Genomic DNA, 21,463 nt, shown 5'->3' on the forward strand with positions numbered 1-21,463 from the left:
GAGGGGATTTAAATGTTTTTAATGGGCTTTTATGAATAGGAACATTTGTTCAAAAAAAGGGAGAACCAACACCAGTGCTATTTATGGGGTCAACAACTGCTTTCAATTTAATCGCTGATTGATTTGCATTGTCGAAGTGTTTGAAAGTTTATTGAGTTGATTAAGTTGACAGGGAGTGGTGTAGCAGGTGCTGAAGAATTTCAAATAAAAACAGAAAATGCTAGAAATACAAAGCACATCTGGCGGCAGCTGTGGAGAGAGAAAGAGTTAACATTTCAGGCCAATGACCTTTCTTCAGAACTGAAGGGAGATGGAAATACAATAGGCTTTGAGCTAGTGAAAGTGGAGAGTGGGGAGGTAGAGCATAAGAGAAGGTTTGCCAAAGAGTAGAGGACGGGAGGGATTAAGTGACAAAAAGATTTCGTAGTACAAAAAAATAAAGGGAGCGGTAACGGTTATCCTAAAGAAACAAAATAATTCCTCAGAGTGGGTATTAATAGCTGAATAATGAGCAGCAGTCTTTAAAAGCAAAAATATGAAAAATAAGATTAAGACCATGCAAAAGCCCTCCGCCAAAGCAAAATTGGGAGGGGAGGCAGGGGGCAGAATTTATGATCCAAATTTTTGAACGCAAATCCAAAAGGTTGTAAAGTGTCTAATCAAAAGATAAGGCACTATTCCTGATCTTCATTGGAACAGTAAGAAGTCTCAAAACACCAGGTTAAAATCTAACAGGTTTATTTGGAATCACGAGCTTTTGGAGCGCTGCTCCTTCATCAGGTGAAGTGGAGTGTGACGGATTGGGTGGGCTTCATTCACGATTGAAGAATTGGAATCAAGAGCTTTCGGAGCGCTGCTCCTTCATCAGGTGAGTGGAGAGGTAGGTTTCACATCATTATCTTGCAATTGTGTCTTTGTCTATGCATGCCGTGTTTGTGAAATCTACCTCTGCACTTACCTGATGAAGAGGCAGCGCTCCAAAAGCTCATGATTCCAAATAAACCTGTTGGACTTTAACCTGGTGTTATGAGACTTCTTACTGTGCACATAGTTAGAGTGACAGAGAGAGAGACAGAAATGAGAATTAGTTATCTGACAGTCAATCACAATGAACACAAGGTTAAACCTAAAAGAGGGAGGCTATGGCCGAGTGGTATTATCACTAGATATTAATCCAGAAACTCAGCTAATCTTCTGGGGACCCAGGTTCGAATCCCACCACGGCAGCTGGTGGAATTTGAATTCAGTAAAAAATATCTGACATTAACAATCTACTGATGACCGTGAAACCATTGTCGAAAAAACCCATCTGGTTCACTAATATCCTTTAGGGAAGGAAACCTGCTGTCCTTACCTGGTCTGGTCTACAGGTTATGTGGATTGGCAATACTAAATTCTCTCTTCGCGACCCAAGATGTGCAGGTTAGGTGGATTGGCCATTGTGAATGTGTAGAGTATGGGGACAGGGCAGGGCAGACGGCCTGGGTGGGACACTCTGTCGGAGGATTGGTACAGACTCGATGAGCCATTCATCATGGCCAATCCATCTAACCTACTCATCTTGGGACACTAACGGGGCAATTTAGCATGGCCAATCCACCCAACCTACACATCTTGAGTCACTGAGGGAGAATTTAGCATGGCTAATCCACCTAACCTGTAGGCCAGAGCCACAGCAATATAGTTGACTCTCAACTACCCTTCTGAAATAGCCTAACAAGACAGTCATTTCAAGGACAACTTGGGATGGGCAATAATTGCTGGTCAGCCAGCAATGTCCATGTCCCACGGATGAATTAAAAAATGAACTCCGTCCTCCACACTTTGCAATCGGACTATGACATATCCGAACACTCTCCCTTTCCCACAGTCCCTGAAAGTCCCCTCTCATGGCAAAGTGCCCAGCGGGTTGGAGAGAGACAAAGTAACAGTTAATGGGCACATAAGGCTTAAGGGCTTTAACTGGTTTAAGGGCAGGAGGGCTGTCCAATATCCAACCACATCCCCCCCCCCCCCCTCCACCCCATCCCCACCAAACCCGCTGCAGCTAAAACTTCAACAGTGCCATGGAGGTGATGGGAACAGCAATCCCATCATCCCACCTTGTATTGTAGCCCCCCTCATCCTCCCATCCTGGGGAGGGGGGTACATGGGGGAGCCATAAAATCCCAGCCACTGGTTTCAAAAGTAAACCAATGGTGTTGAAGAATTGAGTGTGTGATCAGATATTGTTTAAAAAGCACTTTCTTTCTCTGTTGCTGTCAAAAAAAAGCTCAGTTGTGTAAAAAAAAACACACAGAAAATAATGGGTTGTTGCCAAAATGTGCAGTTTTGCAGAGGCCTGCAGTGCGCTGGAGGTAAAAAGTGCGACTCGGATGAAAATAAAGGTCAGCTCAATAAAAAAAAGAACTGCCATAGATTTTCAAACTATGCAGAGTTTTGAATTATAATTGGGTCATTAATGTTTACTAGAATATTGATGAGGCCTAATTACATCTATGGATTGTGTATCGCAAGCAACTGCAGTTGCACCCGCCCTCAGTTCCACTTCACCTCTCACAAGAGTTAATCTCAGAATGAGAGTCGGACTCAGGGGAAGGTGGGTGAGGGAATGGGTCAGGTGCACGTGTATTCTCACAATGTGCTCAAAGCCCGGGTTTTAAGAAACTTGTCTTCTCTTCTTCTTAGGCAGTCTATAGAATCCATAGATTCTCCACAGAAGGAGGCCATTCGGCCAATCGAGTCTGTACCGACTCTCCAATAGAGTATCTCACCAAGGTCCTCTGTCCCTCCCCTATCCCTGGAACCTCACACATTCACCATCAAATCCATCTAACCCACACATTTTGGGACACTAACGGGGCAATTTAGCATGGCCAATCCACCTAACCTGCTCATTTTGGGTCACTAAGGGAAAATTTAGCATGGCAACCAACCTAACCTACACATTTTGGGTCACTAAGGCAGAATTTAGCATGGCCAATCCACCTAACCTGCACATCTTGGCTCACTAAGGGAGAATTTAGCATGGCCAATCCACCCAACCTGCACGTCTTTGGAGTGTGAGAGGAAACCGGAGCACTCGAAGAAAACCCACGTAGACAGGGGGCGAACACGCAGACTCCACACAGACAGTGACCCAAGCCAGGAATCAAACCCGGCTCCCTGGTACTGTGAGGCAGCATTACAAACCACTATGCCACCGTGTCCCTCGGGATCAAGAGTGGCTTGCTTACACTCTGGTTCCATGGGTTCTGAGATGGCTGATAAGTCCAATGTACAATTTACAGACTCTGCCACATGCGGAGCAAGTGATGCTTGAAGGGTTGGGGGTATGGGTTGTTTGGGGGTTTGTAGGCATCAATCTCACCTCTGCATGTTCCTGGTGAAGTCTCTCGATAAATTCGGTACCTTCCAGAATAAACCTTCTCCATTTTGGACAGTCACAAGCCAGGGACTCCCGCGAGTCTGCGGGGATGTTTGACCTTTTCAGGAATGCTATGAGGACATCCCTAAAGTGTGCCCATTGCCCCTCCTGGGAGTCTCCTGGCACGACTGAGCTCCGAGTAGAAGAGGCGCTGCGGGAGTCTGGTGTTGGGTGCATGAACAATACGTCTGGCCCAGTGTAGCTGGTTTTGAATGATTTGCACCAAGGTGTTGTGCAGGTTGGCTTGGGAAAGGACGCTGCCATTAATTACTTTAGAACCTCGTATTACATCAATAGCACCAAGAATAGGACCCACTACACACCCTTTATTCCCCCTTGCTCACCTCATTCCTTCAACTTTGCAGTTTGTTTTGTTTCAATGTGTCTATCTTACCTGGCTTGAGCTGAATTGCTTAAATAAAGAAGTAAGATGTCGATTCTCCATACTTGCTTGGACACCTTGGGGCAAGATTTCCTCTGTGCGCAATGGCTAACAAACTCTAACCCCTGTTTACACAGAATGAGTTTACAATTTTGTGCTCAATGGGAAACATCCCCTCATTCATTTAGATTTGTTTCTGATTTAAGTCTTTTTACCTCAGATATGCAATCCACTTGTCCCATCTGATCACCTCTCCCATCCTGCTTACATGATAAAATCCCACTCAATACATGTCAGTAAATGTAATAGAAGGAGCCACCTGTGACTTAGTGGAGGAACACTCGTCTGAGCCAGAAGATTGTTGGGGGGATTAGTGGGGTAAATACGCGGGGTTATGGAATAAGCCTGGGTATGAGTCGATGTAAACTCAATGGGCCGAATGGCCCCCTTCTGCATCGTAAAGGTTCTATGATTCTATTCTGAGGGGATTTGAGTATAGGGATACGGATGATTTGCTGCAACTGTATAGGATGTTGGTGAGGCCACACCTGGAGTATTGTGTGCAGTTTTGGTGTCCTTATCTGAGGAAGGATGTCCTTGCTATGGAGGGGTTATGTGAATGTTTACCAGGCTAATTCCTGGGATGGCAGGTCTGTCATATGAGGAAAGACTAAGTCAGTTAGGATTATATTCCCTGGAATTTAGAAGAGTGAGAGGGGATTTCATAGAGACTTATAAAGTTCTGAACAGAGTTAGACAGAGTAGATTCAGAAAAAAATATTCCCAATGGTGGGGGAGTCCAGAACTAGGGGTCATAGTTTGAGGGTAAGGGGTAAACCTTTTAGAACTGAGGTGAGGAGAAATTTCTTCACCCAGAGGGTGGTGAATGTGTGGAATTCACTACCACAGAATGTAGTTGAGGCCAAAATGTTGTGTGATTTCAAGAAGGAATTAGATATAGCTCTTGGGGCTGAAGGGATCAAGTGATATGGGGGGGAAGGTGGATCAGGATATTGAATTCAATGATCAGCCATGATCAAAATGAATGGCGGAGCAGGCTGGAAGGGCCGAATGGCCTCCTCCTGCTTTGAGTTTCTATGTCTCTATTCTCTGTGGCTGCAACTGTTCTGTAGAGGTAAAAAATCCAGTTACCTGTTGATGGCAGCTACCAATCAGAAATTAGGATTTTCTCCAACAATTTGAATGAATCCCAGGCCAGAATGTTACCGTCCCGCCCACCATGGGAATCAGAGCAAGCGAGGGGCAGAAATGGAAAGGTCCATTGACTTCAGGCGGGATTTTCCAGTTTCAGAATGAGCAAGGCCGTAAAATCCCGCCCTATCCGTGTTAATATCTGAATGATTTTCTTTCCTGAACTGTTTCCATCTATTCAAACAGAGCAATGCCCCAAGACCATCGCCAAACCGTGGAAGTAATAAAAGGAAGCAAGTGACTTACCAGAAAAAAACACGCATCGTGGGCAAAATTTTACCGGCTCGCCCGCCCGAGGTTCGTACAATCCCGCCCGAGGCCAACGGAGAATGCTGTTCTCCGAGTCTCGCCTGGAATCGGGGCCGGCGCGCCGGTAAAATTCCGGCCCTTGACTTTGTGTAAAAGTGAAGAGTCAGCTAGCTTGATGCCAAGCAAGAGGGATAGGACGCACTTAGTGTGTCCTGTGCAGGATGAGTGTGATTGCAAGCGAGTACTGATAGGATCCCGCGGTACGTGTGGAAAGGTCCTCAGAGATGCCACTGATATTTTACGCTGCGTTAGCCGTTATGATGATGTGCTATGACAGCTCTCGAAAAAATGTGCCCCGAGCTTTCAATTGCTCTAATTACTCCTCCACGCCAACGTTCTCTGTGTAAAGGCGGGGGGGCCCATGCTTTAGCAAAAAGCCAATAATCTTCACATAATCTGGTCCCAGAGCACCGTGTCACTCTCCTTCACCGTAGCTTTTCATAATCCCCGGCATATGGTCGTGTTTTGATGGGCATAAAATTACATCAAGCAAGGTCATTTTAAATAACTGTCAATATCCCTGAACAGAAGCCTTATTGACATCTAAGCCGAGAGCTCAGGGAATTGTCAAGTAGCTGACAGCCTTGGTCCGCGAAAGCTGATCCGCAGGGAGTCAGATTAATATTGATATTAGTAAATTGTTATTGATATAGATTTAAAGGGTATTGTGTAGCTGGCTGATACTGTAACTCAAGTACCGCTGACAGCAAATGGCTTTTTTTTCTCTCTCTCTTTCCGTGAGGGATTTTCGGGAGACTTTACTTTTCCCTCTGCGCCGTGCACAGCAAAAGATTGTCTTATAATCTACAGCAAGGAGAGACATGTCAACAAATCGGAGAATAGAAGCCACTCAAAGATGCGGGGCTTAACCCTTGCTATTCACCAGCAGAAGACTTGGTTTGTACAGCTTAGAGGAGATTTTCCAGGATCCGCAGGGTATACTTACAGCAATCATTCCACCTCCCTGTTGACACATTTTTAAGTTGCGCTCCCATTCATTTGGGCGGCACGGTGGCACAGTGGTTAGCACTGCTGCCTCACAGCAGCAGGAACTTGGGTTCAATAATTCGTGCCCTGTCTGTGTGGATTTTGCACGTTCTCCCCGTGTCTGCATGGGTTTCCTCCGGGTGCTCTGGTTTCCTCCCACAGTCCAAGGATGAGCAGGTTAAGTGGATTGGCCATGTTGAACTGACCCTTAGCATCAGGGGGATTAGCAGGGTAAATAGGTGGAGTTGCGGGGATGGGGCCTGGGTGGGATTGTTGTCGGTGCGGACTCGATGGTCTCCTTCTGCGCTGTAGGAATTGTATAATTCTATAAATTCATCCCTGGGGCATTAAAATGATTTTGTCACTGAAGGTGAAATGCGAGTCGGAATTTTACCATCCCGCCCGCCGCGGGAATCGGAGCGGGCGAAGGGCGGACGATGGAAAGGTCCGATGACCTCCGGCGGGATTTTCCGTGCGAGACCATAAAATCCCGCCATGATCTATTCTTCCTACCCCCCACATCCCCCTCCCCCACCCCATTCCAATCATCTCTCCGTCAACTCTGACTGAATTTCATAAATTCAAATGCAGCCAATTGGCGGCACGGTGGCACAGTGGTTAGCACTGCTGCCTCACTGCGCCAGGGACCCGGGTTCGATTCCCGGCTTGAGGTCACTGTCTGTGTGGAGTATGCACGTTCTCCCCGTGTCTGTATGGGTTTCCTCCGGGTGCTCCGGTTTCCTCCCACAGTCCAAAGATGTGCGGGTTAGGTGGATTGGCCATGCTAAATTGCCCCTTAGTGTCTGGGGGATTAGCAGGGTAAAGATGTGGGGTTACGGGGATAGGGCCTGAGTGGTGTTGTGGTCGGTGCGGTCTCGATGGGCCAGAAGGCTTCTTTCTGCACTGTAGGGATTCTAAGATTCTATGACCCTGCATCAGTGCTGATTTAGAAGCCAGGGGGATGTTGCTAAATGATTTTCTTATTATGATAGCACAATAATTGCTTCAAGGAGTATCCAACATCACCTCAATGAGATTCGCATTAATCCTGCCATTTTTCCAAGTAATGGGTTCAGGCACAAGGCCAACATAAAGCTTTCATAACCACTTCTGTTGATTCACTGCAATGACCATAATTATCATAGTTTATGGTTCAGAGAAAAACAGATCATCGTGATTATGGATTTTACAATTCATGTATATTATTGTATTGCAACAACGTGCTGTCCTTATTCAGGGACAGATTTTCCTGTCAATCCACCAGCGGATATTATTTTAAAAGGTGTGAGAATAGCTTATCATTTAATAAATACAGACAACGGTGCCACAGTGTTTCCCCACAGCTCCAGGGACCCGGGTTCGATTCCCGGCTTGGGTCACTGCCTGTGGGGAGTCTACACATTCTCCCCGTGTCTGCGTGGGTTTCCTCCGGGTGCTCTGGTTTCCTCCCACAGTCCGAAAGACGTGCTGGTTAGGTGCATTGGCCATGTTAAATTCTCCCTCAGTGTACCCGAAGTGGCACCAGAGTGTGCTGACTAGGGGATTTTCACAGTAACTTCATTGCAGTGTTAATGTAAGCCTACTTGTGACTGATGAATAAACTTTAAAACTAGCACTTTGGAAATTTATATTTGAAAGAAGTTTATTTTATATTTGGAGATGCTAATGATACATGATCCACTCTCCTGGAGCGGATGGTGTCTCTCCCCCTAGGGTACAGAAGGAAGTTATTCGGCCCATCATGTCCATGCTGGCTCCATGCAGGACAATCCCGCTTGGTCCCCGTAGCCTTGCACGTTTATTTCCGTTGAGTGTCTGTGTAATTTTGAAATCATTAATTGTTCCACTTCCACCAACCTCCTGGGCTCTGATTACCAGGTCCTTACCACTCACGCTTAAAAAGATTCTTCCTCACATTCCCTCTGCCTTCCTTGCCAAAAATCTTAAATCTGTGCCTTCTCGTCCTTGCCCCAGCAGCCATCAGCAAGTGTTTTCCTTGACTACTTTATCTAAGTCCATCATAATCTTGCACACCTCTATCTGCTTCAACAGGACAACTGGTTTCTAAGAAAAACAAAGCAGCGTGCCTTAATGACTATCGGCCGGTGGCTCTGACATCCATCATTATGAAGTGATTTGAAAGGTTAGTCATGGCACGAATCAATTCCAGCCTCCTGGACTACCTGGATCCACTACAGTTTACCTACTGCTGCAACAGGTCCACAGCAGACGCCATTTCCCTGGCCCTGCACTCAACCCTGGAACACCTAGATAACAAGGACACCTGTGTCAGGCTCCTATTTATTGACTACAGCTCAGCCTTCAACACTATTATTCCCACGAAACCCATCTCCAAACTCCATGGCCTGGGCCTCGGCACCTCCCTCTGCGACTGGATCCTGAACTTCCTAATTCACAGACCGCAATCAGTAAGGATAGACAGCAACACCTCCGCCATGATCATCCTCAACACCGGTGCCCCACAAGGCTGTGTTCTCAGCTCCCTACTATACTCCTTATACACCTACGACTGTGCGGCCAAATTCCTCTCCAATTCAATTTTCAATTTTGCTGATGACACCACCGTAGTAGGGTGGATCTCAAACAATGATGAGACAGAGTACAGGAATGAGGTAGAGAATCTGGTGAACTGGTGTGGCGACAATAATCTCTCCCTCATTGTCAACAAAGGAGATTGTCATCGACTTCAGGAAGTGTAAAGGAGAACATGCCTCTGTCTACATCAATGGGGACGAAGTAGAAAGGGTCGAGAGCTTCAAGGTTTTAGGTGTCCAGATCACCAACAACCTGTCCTGGTCCCCCCATGCCGACACTATAGTTAAGAAAGCCCACCAATGCCTCTACTTTCTCAGAAAACTAAGGAAATTTGGCATGTCAGCTACGACTCTCACCAACTTTTACAGATGCACCACAGAAAGCATTCTTTCTGGTTGTATCACAGCTTGGTATGGCTCCAGCTCTGTCCAAGACCGCAAGGAACTACAAAAGGTTGTGAATGTAACCCAATCCATCACTCAAACCAGCCTCCCATCCATTGACTCTGTCTACACTTCCGGCTGCCTCGGCAAAGCAGCCAGCATAATTAAGGACTCCACGCACCCCGGACATTCTCTCTTCCACCTTCTTTCTTCGGGAAAAAGGTATAAAAGTCTCAGGTCATGAACCAACCGACTCAAGAATAGCTTCTTCCCTGCTGCTGTCAGACTTTTGAATGGACTTCCCTTGCATTAAGTTGATCTTTCTCTACACCCTAGCTATGACTGTAACACTACATTCTGCACTCTCTCGTTTCCTTCTCTATGAACGGTATGTTTTGTCTGTATAGCGTGCAAGAAACAATACTTTTCACTGCATGTTAACACATGTGACAATAAAAAATCAAATTAAATCAAATCAAATCTCCCCCCACTCTTCTTTGGTCTAAGGGAGAATAACCCCAGCCTTACAAAACAAATCTTCTAATCAAACCACCTCCTGCCCTCACCCCAAACCATGGGACCATTCTGGTAAATCTCCTCCGCACCGTCAAAAGGACTGTCACATCTTTCCTGATGGTGACAGGAACAGGATGCAACACTCCAGCTGGGGTCTAACCAGAGCTTTATCAAGGTTCAACATAGCTTCGGTACTCATGCCTCTATTTATGAAGGCCAAGATCCCATATGCTTAATTGGCCACTTTCTCAATATGTCCTGCCACCTTCAAGGATCGAAAAACCCGCACCCATACTTTTTACACTTGTGGAATTAAGTCTGTGCTGTCTCTCCCAATTCCTTCTGCCAAAATGCAGTGCCCCTTTAGTCCCATCTGCCCATTCTGCCGGTCCATCTGCGTCCTGTTGCAAACAATGAGTGCCATCCCCACTATTGAAGAGTGGAAAAAGAGCAGGGCAGCAAGACTGACTGGATAGCTCTTTCAAAGCATCAGCACAGGCTCAATGGGCCAAATGGCCTTCTGAATTGTATGAGTCAATGATTCAATTATCTCATTATTCATTATTTATTCTGTAATGAAGTGTATAGTTCACATTTATTTCTAAATTTATGTGGAGCTTTGATCTGATAGATTTAGGGAGTCCAAAATTAGAGATCATGAAAAAAAGGTAGTCAATGTGATTGACTCTTATTCATGAAGGCCCCGCCTTCTTAACCGTGTCCTTCGCCCGAGGTGTGGTGACCCTCAGATTAAAATCACCACCAGTCAGCTCACCCCCTCAAAAGGGGAGAGCAGCCTATGGTCATCTGGAACTATGGCGATTTTACTAAGTGCCCTCTGAAATGGCCTAGCAAGGCACTCAATTAAAGGGCAAATAGGGATGGGCAATAAATGTTGGCCTTCCCAGTGATGCCCACATCCCATGAATGAAAAAAAAATATTAACAAGCAATTCAAAATAAAATTCTTTACTCAGAGTCGTTAGAATATGGAATTTGCTGGTACCAGTATTCATTCAGAGGAGGTGATGGCCTAGTGGTATTATCACTAGACTATTAATACAAAAACTCAGGTCCCACAAATAAATTAAATAAAAAATAACATAGATGCATTCAAGGGGAAGCTGGATAAGAACATGAGGCTAAAAGGAATAGCAGGAAAAGCTGGTAGGGTGAGATGATGTAATGTGGGAGAAGGCTTGTATGACATTGATTTTTTGATTTGATTTGATTTATTGTTGTCACATGTATTGGGATACAGTGAAAATTATTGTTTCTTGCGCGCGATACAGACAAAGCATACCGTTCATAGAGAAGGAAGGGAGAGAATGCAGAATGCAGTGTTACAGTCATAGCTAGGGTGTCGAGAAAGATCAACTTAATGTAAGGTAGGTCCATTCAAAAGTCTGATGGCAGCAGGAAAGAAGCTGTTCTTGAGTCGGTTGGTACGTGTCCTCAGACTTTCATCTCTGTCTCGACAGAAGAAGGTGGAAGAGAGAATGTCCGGGGTGCATGGGGTCCTTAGTTATACTGGTTGCTTTGCCTCAGATTTGTGTATCTTTTTCCTGATGGAAGAAGGTGGAAGAGAGTAAGTCGAGGGTGCGTGGGGCCCTTAATTATGTTGGCTGCTTTTCCAAGGAAAGTATGGACAGAGTCAATGGATGGGAGGCTGGTTTGCCCGAGGTAAATCTGAAATATCCGACATTTCCACCTCTTAACTCAGAACTTGAGACATTTTCAGGGTCCCCGGGAACAAGGGAATTGTCCATCAGAAATTCAAACTTGTCAGGCAATTCCCATGGATTCAATGTGTCGGGACCTCTGAGGTGGTCCCGACATGTTACTTGGGGGCTGTATCCGGTCGCAAGCAACCTGGAGACCTGAAGCCTTCACACTTGGGAGTTAAAGTCAACCAGGTTAGCTGTTGCATTGCAGACCAAAACCTGGCACCCATTGTTCATAGTTGCATATCAATTATGGTTGGCAAAATAGCCACAGTATAATATATGAATAAGCATGACTGCCTCACAGCAGCGGGGACCCTGGGTTAATTTCGGCTTTGGGTGACAGTGTGGAAATTGAGAGTCTGCGTGGGTTTCCTCCGGGTGCTTCAGTTTCCTCCCACAGTCCAAAAATGTGCAAGTTAGGTGGATTGGCCATGCGAAATTGCCCCTTTGTGTCTGAAGATGGTTAGATTAGGTGGATTGGATATGGTAACTTGCCCTTAGTGTCCAAAAATGTGCAGGTTAGGTGGATTGACCATGGTAAATTGCCTTTTAGTGATCAGAGATGCGTATGTTTGGAGGATTGACCATGGTAAACGCATGGGGTTACAGGGATTTTTTTTTCGTTTAGTTTTAAGTTTATTTATTTTTGTCACAAGTAGGCTTACGTTAACACTGCAATTAAGTCACTGTGAAAATCCCCTAGTCGCCACACTCCGGAGCCTGTCCGTTTACACTGAGGGAGAATTTAACATTGTCAATGCACCTGACCAGCATGTTTTTTCGGACTGTGGGAGGAAACCAGACACCCGGAGGAAACCCACCCACAGACACGGAGGAGAATGGGCAGACTCTGCACAGACAGTGACCCAAGCCAGGAATCGAACCCAGGTCCCTGGCACTGTGAGGCAGCCATGCTAACCACTGTGCCACCATGCCACCAAGGGTGGCGGGTTGGGTGGGGGGGGGGTGGGGGGGGGGTGGGGGAGAGGTGGGGGGCGGCGAGTGGGATGCTCTTTCGGAGATTCAGTGCAGACTTGATGAGCAGAATGGTCTCCCTCTGCACTGTAGGGATTCTATGATTCTATTGTTTGGTTCTATGAAGGACTTGACTTGGTTGGTCATTACTGTTAAACAAAGTCTTATGTGCGTGTGATTCCACTTCATCAGTAACACGAGTTCAATTAAATTGCAGTGGCACTCTCACTCATACTGGCTGTATTCAAAGCAAACCTAGCTAGTTAACCCAGGAATCATTAATATAGCATACTAACTGAGATGAGGAAATCCCTGCCTACAGTCTAAAAAGTGATGAACCATAATATTAAAATTAAAATTTAATTTATTTGTCTCACAAGTGGCAGGTTAGCTTTGCTTTCTGGTTTATCTTCTAAAAATAAATAGCTTGACATTAGCATCAGGACAAATTTGTTTCAGAGTTAATGGTTTGACAGTTTGAGAATGAAGATCATTTACCAAGAATTAGAAATGGTGTCATGAGAGGGAATTCCAGAGCACAAAAGCAGGCTATTCAGCCCAACTGCTGCACCATAGAAAGCATTCTTTCTGGTTGTATCACAGCTTGGTATGGCTCCTGCTCTGCCCAAGACCGCAAGGAACTACAAAAGGCCGCGGATGTAGCCCAATCCATCATGCAAACCAGCCTCCCATCCATTGATTCTGTCTATACTTCCCGCTGCCTCAGCAAAGCAGCCGGCATAATTAAGGACCCCACGCACCCCAGACATTCTCTCTTCCACCTTCTTCTTTTGGGAAAAAGATACAAAAGTCTGAGGTCATGTACCAACCGACTCAAGAACAGTTTCTTTCCTGCTGCTGTGAGACGTTTGAATGGACTTACCTTGCATTAAGTTGATCTTTCTCTGCACCCTAGCTTACGTAAATTTACTTACCTGGATAGTTACCCAGGATTTGTTACTCAGGACAGAAAAATCCAAGTCATGGGCACCTATACAACTGATCGCCCAACAACTGATCGCCCAACAACTGACACCGGCCTCAGCATCCCATGACCCCCTTGACATCCCTTGGCAACCACCTACCCACTTCACCCACACTAACCACCTGAACTACATGCCATCCTGCCAACCTACCACTATACCCAACTTCCATTCTACCCATTTATCTCACCAACCCTACTCACTTACCCATCCATGCATTCACCCGTTAGGCTGTAACTATTTGAGGCAGGGGGTGTTTGGAAAGGCCCAACTGAAACCAAGACCCTGGGGGTAAAGGTCGTGCCTAGGAGAGCTGTCGTCCAAACAGAGGTTGGCAGCTCTTGAGCCCAGCCACTGAGGGTTCCGTGAAGAAATGCCTCTGGAGTCCCAGTATCTGGGTGACCCAGGCCAAAGATAGGTAATTCTGGGAGGGGTTTCGCAGGGTGAGGGGTCATGGAGAGAGGCTTGCTGAGTGGGTGGGCAGTAAGGACAGAGGGTTGCTCATAGTGGGTCACCCCTTCCTGATGTTGAGTCCCTCAATCTAGTACTGAGGCCGCCCCCCTCCCCACCAACCCCCAGACCCCTGGGAGCTAACAAGCTGACAACATGGTTGTTGTAGCTGTCACCATGCCACGTGACGACTGGCCCAGCTGCATCTGAGTTAATACCAGCGGCTGTGGGATGAGGGTCGCAAATTGTCATTAACTGGCCTCTTAAGGTTCAGTTGGCGACGGGGTAGAAAAGTCGACCATGGGCTTTCCTGCTTACAAATAATTTCTGGCAGAGGTGGGAAGGTAGTGGGCTTCTGGTGTGCCATCATCCACCCTCATTCCGTACCCTTCCCATCACCGAGCTCACCATCAGCGAGAGCAGGTGTTGCCAGCTGGCTCACCCACTTGCTCATCCCTTCATTCATGAGAACATTAGAACTAGGAGCAGGAGTAGGCCATCTGGCCCCTCGAGCCTGCTCCGCCATTCAATAAGATCATGGCTGATCTTTTTGTGGACCCAGCTGCACTTACCTGCCCGCTCATCATAACCCTTAATTCCTTTACTGTTCAAAAATGTATCCATCTTTGCTTTAAAAACACATAAAACGAGGTAGTCTCAACTGCTTCACTGGGCAGGGAATTCCACAGATTCACAACCCTTTGGGTGAAGAAGTTCCTCCTCAACTCAGTCCTAAATCTGCTCCCCCTTATTTTGAGACCATGCCCCCTAGTTCTGGTTTCATCCGCCAGTGAAAACAACTTCCCTGCTTTTATCTTATCCATTCCCTTCATAATCTTATATGTTTCTATAAGATCCCCCCTCATTCTTCTGAATTCCAGTGAGTTCAGCCCCAGTCATACTGATAGGGTAGCATTTTGTTCTGGACTCGAAACGTCAGCTCTTTTTTATCCTTACGGATGCTGCCAGACCTGCGATTTTCCAGTATTTCCAGTATTTTGGTTAATTAATAAGGATATTGATTAATTAAAATGTTTGGAGTTTCAACTCAACAAGATTTGTGGTGCGATCTTACCGGCCGTTTACGCCACACTTCCGCTGCAGTGAGAACTTGGCGGCTGGCCAAATCTCCGTTCACCTCAGCGGGATGGGAAAATCCCGATGGCGTGAACAGCCGTAAGATTCTGGCCCTGGTGTCCTGGTCAGGAAAGTGGGAGCATTCATTGGGGAAATTCCTGGAATAACGGACCATGGTGAAACATACAACTGTGGCTTAGTTGGTGATACTCTCACCTCTGATTCAGAAAGGTTTGAGTTGGAATCCTACTTTAGGACTTGGGCACAATGATTAAGGTTGACACATCCAGTGAGGGAGTATTGAAATTTTGGAGGTGCTGTATTTCAGATGAGGCCTCATACCAAAGTGGATATAGACCAAATGGCACTCTATTGAAGACAGCTAATGGAGTTATCCCTGGTGTCCTGGCCAATGTTCATCATTCTAATATTCATTCGTGGGACATGGGCGTCGCTGGCTGGGCCAGCATTTATTGCCCATCCCTAGTTGCCCAAGGACAGTTGAGAGTCAACCACATTGCTGTGGCTCTAGAGTCACATGTAGGCCAGACCAGGTAAGGACGGCAGATTTCGTTCCCGAAAGAACATTAGTGAACCGGATGGGTTTTTCTGACAATCGACAATGGTTTCACGGTCATAAGTAGATTCTTATTTCCAGATATTTTTTATTGAATTCAAATTTCATCATCTGGTGGGATTCGAACCCCGGTCCCCGAACGTTAGCTGAGTTTATGGATCAATAGTCTAGTGATAATACCACTAGGCCATCGCCTTCCATCATCAGGAAAAAACTGATGACCTGGCATGGTGGCACAGCGCTTAGCACTGCTGCCTCACAGAGCCAGGGACCACAGTTCGATTCCTGGCTTGGGTCACTATCTGTGTGGAGATTGCACGTTTTTCCCGTGTCTGCGTGGGTTTCCTCCCACAGTCCGAAAGACATGCAGGTTAAGTGTATTGACCATGTACAATTCTCCCTCAGTGTACCTGAACAGGCGCTGGAGTGTGGTGACTAGGGGATTTTCACAGTAACTTCGGTCCACCTGGACCGAGCTGGGATCAGTGTTCTGGCGAAGAGAGTAAATGGGGTGGTCAATAGGACTTTAAACTAGAGATTGGGGGGGAAGGGAAAGTCAGGGAACCAAGAGGTGAAGGAATCAGTGGGAAGCGTAGCTGCTTAGGATTACAAAAAATCACGAAAAGACAGCACTCAGGAGAGGTTACGATAGTCCCCATCTCACAAAATATGACACAGTGTCTGGAAAGGCTCAGTAGACCAAGGTCCACCACACTACGAAAACAAAAAGGGACGGTCAATAGGGAATTAAAGGTGCTATATTTAAATGCCCGCAGTGTCCGGAACAAGATAGATGAGCTTGTGGCCCAGATTGTGACTGGCAGGTATGATGTGGTAGGCATCACAGAGACGTGGTTGCAGGGGGTTCAGGACTGGCAGTTAAACATCCAGGGATTCACAACCTATCGAAAAGACAGAGGGGTGGGTAGAGGGGGCGGGGTTGCCTTGTTAATTAGAAATGAAATTAAATCAATAGCACTAAACGACATAGGGTCAGACGATGTGGAGTCTGTGTGGGTAGAGTTGAGGAACCACAAAGGCAAAAAAACCATAATGGGAGTTATGTACAGGCCTCCTGACAGTGGTCAGGACCAGGGGCACAAAATGCACCACGAAATAGAAAGGGCATGTCAGAAAGGCAAGGTCACAGTGATCATGGGGGATTTCAATATGCAGGTGGACTGGGTAAATAATGTTGCCAGTGGACCCAAAGAAAGGGAATTCATTGAATGTTTACAGGATGGCTTTTTGGAACAGCTTGTGATGGAGCCCACGAGGGAACAGGCTATTCTGGACTTAGTGTTATGTAATGAGCCAGACGTGATAAAAGATCTTAAAGTAAGGGAACACTTAGGAAGCAGTGATCATAATATGGTAGAATTCAGTCTGCAATTTGAAAGAAGGAAGGCAGAATCAGATGTGAAGGTTCTACAGTTAAATAAAGGTAATTACAGGCGCATGAGGGAGGAACTGACAAAAATCGACTGGAAGCAGAGCCTAATGGGAAAGACAGTAGAACAGCAATGACAGGAGTTTCTGGGAGTAATTGAGGACACAGTGCAGAGGTTCATCCCAAACAAAAGAAAGGTTATCAGAGGGGGGATTAGGCAGCCATGGCTGACAAAGGAAGTCAGGGAATGCATCAAGGCAAAAGAGAGAGCCTATAATGTGGCAAAGAGTAGTGGGAAGTCAGAAGATTGGGAAGGCTATAAAAACAAACAGAGGATAACAAAGAGAGAAATAAGGAAGGAGAGGATCAAATATGAAGGTAGGCTAGCCAGTAACATTAGGAATGATAGTAAAAGTTTCTTTAAATACATTAAAAACAAACGGGAGGCAAAAGTAGACATTGGGCCGCTCCAAAATGACGCTGGTAATCTAGTGATGGGAGACAAGGAAATAGCTGAGGAACTTAATAAGTACTTTGCGTCAGTCTTCACAGTAGAAGACATGAGTAATATCCCAACAATTCAGGAAAGTCAGGGGGCAGAGTTGAATATGGTTGCCATCACAAAGGAGAAAGTGCTAGAGAAACTAAAAGGTCTGAAAATTGATAAATCTCCGGGCCCAGATGGGCTACATCCTAGAGTTCTAAAGGAGATAGCTGAAGAAATAGTGGAGGCGTTAGTTATGATCTTTCAAAAGTCACTGGAGTCAGGGAAAGTCCCAGAGGATTGGAAAATCGCTGTTGTAACCCCACTGTTCAAGAAGGGAACAAGAAAAAAGATGGAAAATTATAGGCCAATTAGCCTAACCTCAGTTGTTGGCAAAATTCTAGAATCCATCGTTAAGGATGAGATTTCTAAATTCTTGGAAGTGCAGGGTCGGATTAAGACAAGTCAGCATGGATTTAGTAAGGGGAGGTCGTGCCTGACAAACCTGTTAGAGTTCTTTGAAGAGATAACAAATAGGTTAGACCAAGGAGAGCCAATGGATGTTATCTATCTTGACTTCCAAAAGGCCTTTGACAAGGTGCCTCACGGGAGACTGCTGAGTAAAATAAGGGCCCATGGTATTCGAGGCAAGGTACTAACATGGATTGACGATTGGCTGTCAGACAGAAGGCAGAGAGTTGGGATAAAAGGTTCTTTCTCAGAATGGCAACCGGTGACAAGTGGTGTCCCGCAGGGTTCAGTGTTGGGGCCACAGCTGTTCTCTTTATATATTAACGATCTAGATGACGGGACTGGGAGCATTCTGGCCAAGTTTGCCGATGATACAAAGATAGGTGGAGGGGCAGGTAGTATTGAGGAGGTGGGGAGGCTGCAGAAAGATTTAGACAGTTTAGGAGAGTGGTCCAAGAAGTGGCTGATGAAATTCAACGTGGGCAAGTGCGAGGTCGTACACTTTGGAAAAAAGAATAGAGGCATGGACTATTTTCTAAACGGTGACAAAATTCATAATGCTAAAGTGCAAAGGGACTTGGGAGTCCTAGTCCAGGATTCTCTAAAGGTAAACTTGCAGGTTGAGTCCGTAATTAAGAAAGCAAATGTAATGTTGTCATTTATCTCAAGAGGCTTGGAATACAAAAGCAGGGATGTACTTCTGAGGCTTTATAAAGCACTGGTTAGGCCCCATTTGGAGTACTGTGAGCAATTTTGGGCCCCACACCTCAGGAAGGACATACTGGCACTGGAGCGGGTCCAGCGGAGATTCACACGGATGATCCCAGGAATGGTAGGCCTGACATACGATGAACGTCTGAGGATCGTGGGATTATATTCATTGGAGTTTAGGAGGTTGAGGGGAGATCTGATAGAAACTTACAAGATAATGAACGGCTTAGATAGGATGGACGTAGGGAAGTTGTTTCCATTAACAGGGGAGACTAGGACGCGGGGGCACAGCCTTAGAATAAAAGGGAGTCACTTTAGAACAGAGATGAGGAGAAATTTCTTCAGCCAGAGAGTGGTGGGTCTGTGGAATTCATTGCCACAGAGGGCTGTGGAGGCCGAGACGTTGAGCGTCTTCAAGACAGAAATTGATAAATTCTTGATTTCTCGAGGAATTAAGGGCTATGGGGAGAGAGCGGGTAAATGGAGTTGAAATCAACCATGATTGAATGGTGGAGTGGACTCGATGGGCCGAATGGCCTTACTTCCGCTCCTATGTCTTATGGTCTTATGGTCTTATTACAGTGTGAATGTAAACCTATTTGTGACTAATAAATAAACTTTACTTTATATTGCTGTTTGTGGGATCTTGCTGGGTGCAAATTGGCTGTCGGGTTTTCTACATTACAGCAGTGACTACACTTCAACTGTACTTCACTGGCTGCAAACCATTTTGAGAAGTCCAGTGCTTATGAAAGGTGCTATATAAAGACCAGTCTTTGTTTTTCAGCCAAAGAAAATCCCAGGTAACCTTTTCCATTTTCTACCTGTGGTGTACCTGAAAGGCTTTTGTTGTGGATTAAATTCACGCTCAAAAATTAGCTCTCAAATTTGAATCTACAGTTTGAGAAAAAAAAAAGAAATTAACGTGTTGAAAGGGAGTTGTCCTGTCTGCAATAATGTTAGCATCCTGCCAGCATTTATTGTGGGATAGTTATTCTGGTTCAATTCTCCTTTTCAAACCATTACCACAAACTTGTATTTTGCATTGTTACTAATTACAGGCACAGTCATTAGCACATCAGTAATAAATTCCCTTTTGTTCTCGATTATCAGACAATGAACTAAATTTTAACAAGAGAAAAAAATGATTGAGTATGGAGACAATGGACATTGAAGATTTAATATGATTTCATTGTGCTCTCTAATGTGTTATTTACATCAGCGTTATATCAGTTTACAGCACATATTCCTGATTCCCACATATGTTTCACAGAGGGCTCAGAAGACAGGCCTTTTTTTCCCTTGGGAACATAAGAAGACAGGAGCAAGAGCAGGCCATTTGGCCCTTTGAGTCTGTTCCATCATGCAATGAGATTGTGACTGATCTTAAGAATCATAGAATCATAGAAACCCTACAGTGCAGAAAGAGGCCATTCGGCCCATCGAGTCTGCACCGACCACAATCCCACCCAGGCCCTACCTATTTTATCCTTACATATTTTGCCCACTAATCCCTCTAACCTACGCATCTCAGGACACTAAGGGGCAATTTTTAGCATGGCCAATCAACCTAACCCGCATATCTTTGGACTGTGGGAGGAAACTGGAGTACCCGGAGGAAACCCATGCAGACACGAGGAGAATGTGCAAACTCTACACAGACAGTGGCCCAAGCCGGGAATTGAACCCAGGTCCCTGGAGCTGTGAAGCAGCAGTGCTAACCACTGTGCCTTGCTCTCATATACCATGTTATAACTTTGACAAAGGGTCATCTGGACTCGAAACATCAGCTCTTTTCTCTCCTCAGACCTGCTGAGATTTTCCAGCATTTTCTCTTTTGGTTTTAGATTCCAGCATCCGCAGTAATTTGTTTTTATGCTTTTGTACCCTTTTTAGCAAATGCCTGCCAATCCCAGACTTTAAAATGATGAATTATTGCTTTTATCACATGGAGATAGTTGCACGGTTCTACCAACCTTTGCATGTGAGCAGCATAGAACATAGAGTAATACAGCACAGTACAGGCCCTTCGGCCCTCGATGTTGCGCCGACCAGTGGTACCAATCTAAAGCCCCTCTAATCTACACTATTCTAATATCATCCATATGTTTATCCAATGACCATTTAAATGCCCTTAATGTTGGCGAGTCCACTACTGTTACAGGCAGGGCATTCCACGCCCTTACTACTCTCTGAGTAAAGAACCTACCTTTGACATCTGTCCTATATCTATCACCCCTCAATTTAAAGCTATGTCCCCTTGTGCTAGCCATCACCATCCGAGGAAAAAGGCTCTCACTATCCACCCTATCTAATCCTCTGATCATCTTGTATGCCTCTATTAAGTCACCTTTCTTTTCTCGAGCGAAAACAGCCTCAAGTCCCTCAGCCTTTCCTCATAAGACCTTCCCACCATACCAGCAACATCCTGGTAAATCTCCTCTGCACCCTTTCCAATGCTTCCACATCCTTCCTATAATGCAGCGACCAGAACTGTACGCAATACTCCAAGTGCGGCCGCACCAGAGTTTTGTACAGCTGCAACATGACATCATGGCTCCGAAACTCAATCCCTCTACCAATAAAAGCTAACACACCGTATGCCTTCTTAACAACCCTATCAACCTGGGTGCCAACTTTCAGGGATCTATGCACATGGACACCGAGATCTCTCTGTTCATCCACACTACCAAGTATCTTACCATTAGCCCAGTGCTCTGTATTCCTGTTACTCCTTCCAAAGTGAATCACCTCACACTTTTCCACATTAAACTCCATTTGCCACCTCTCAGCCCAGCTCTGCAGCTTATCTATGTCCCTCTGTAACCTGCAACATCCTTCGGCACT

Source organism: Mustelus asterias, chromosome 7 (assembly GCF_964213995.1).
Source record: "Mustelus asterias chromosome 7, sMusAst1.hap1.1, whole genome shotgun sequence".
Lineage (NCBI taxonomy): Eukaryota > Metazoa > Chordata > Chondrichthyes > Carcharhiniformes > Triakidae > Mustelus > Mustelus asterias.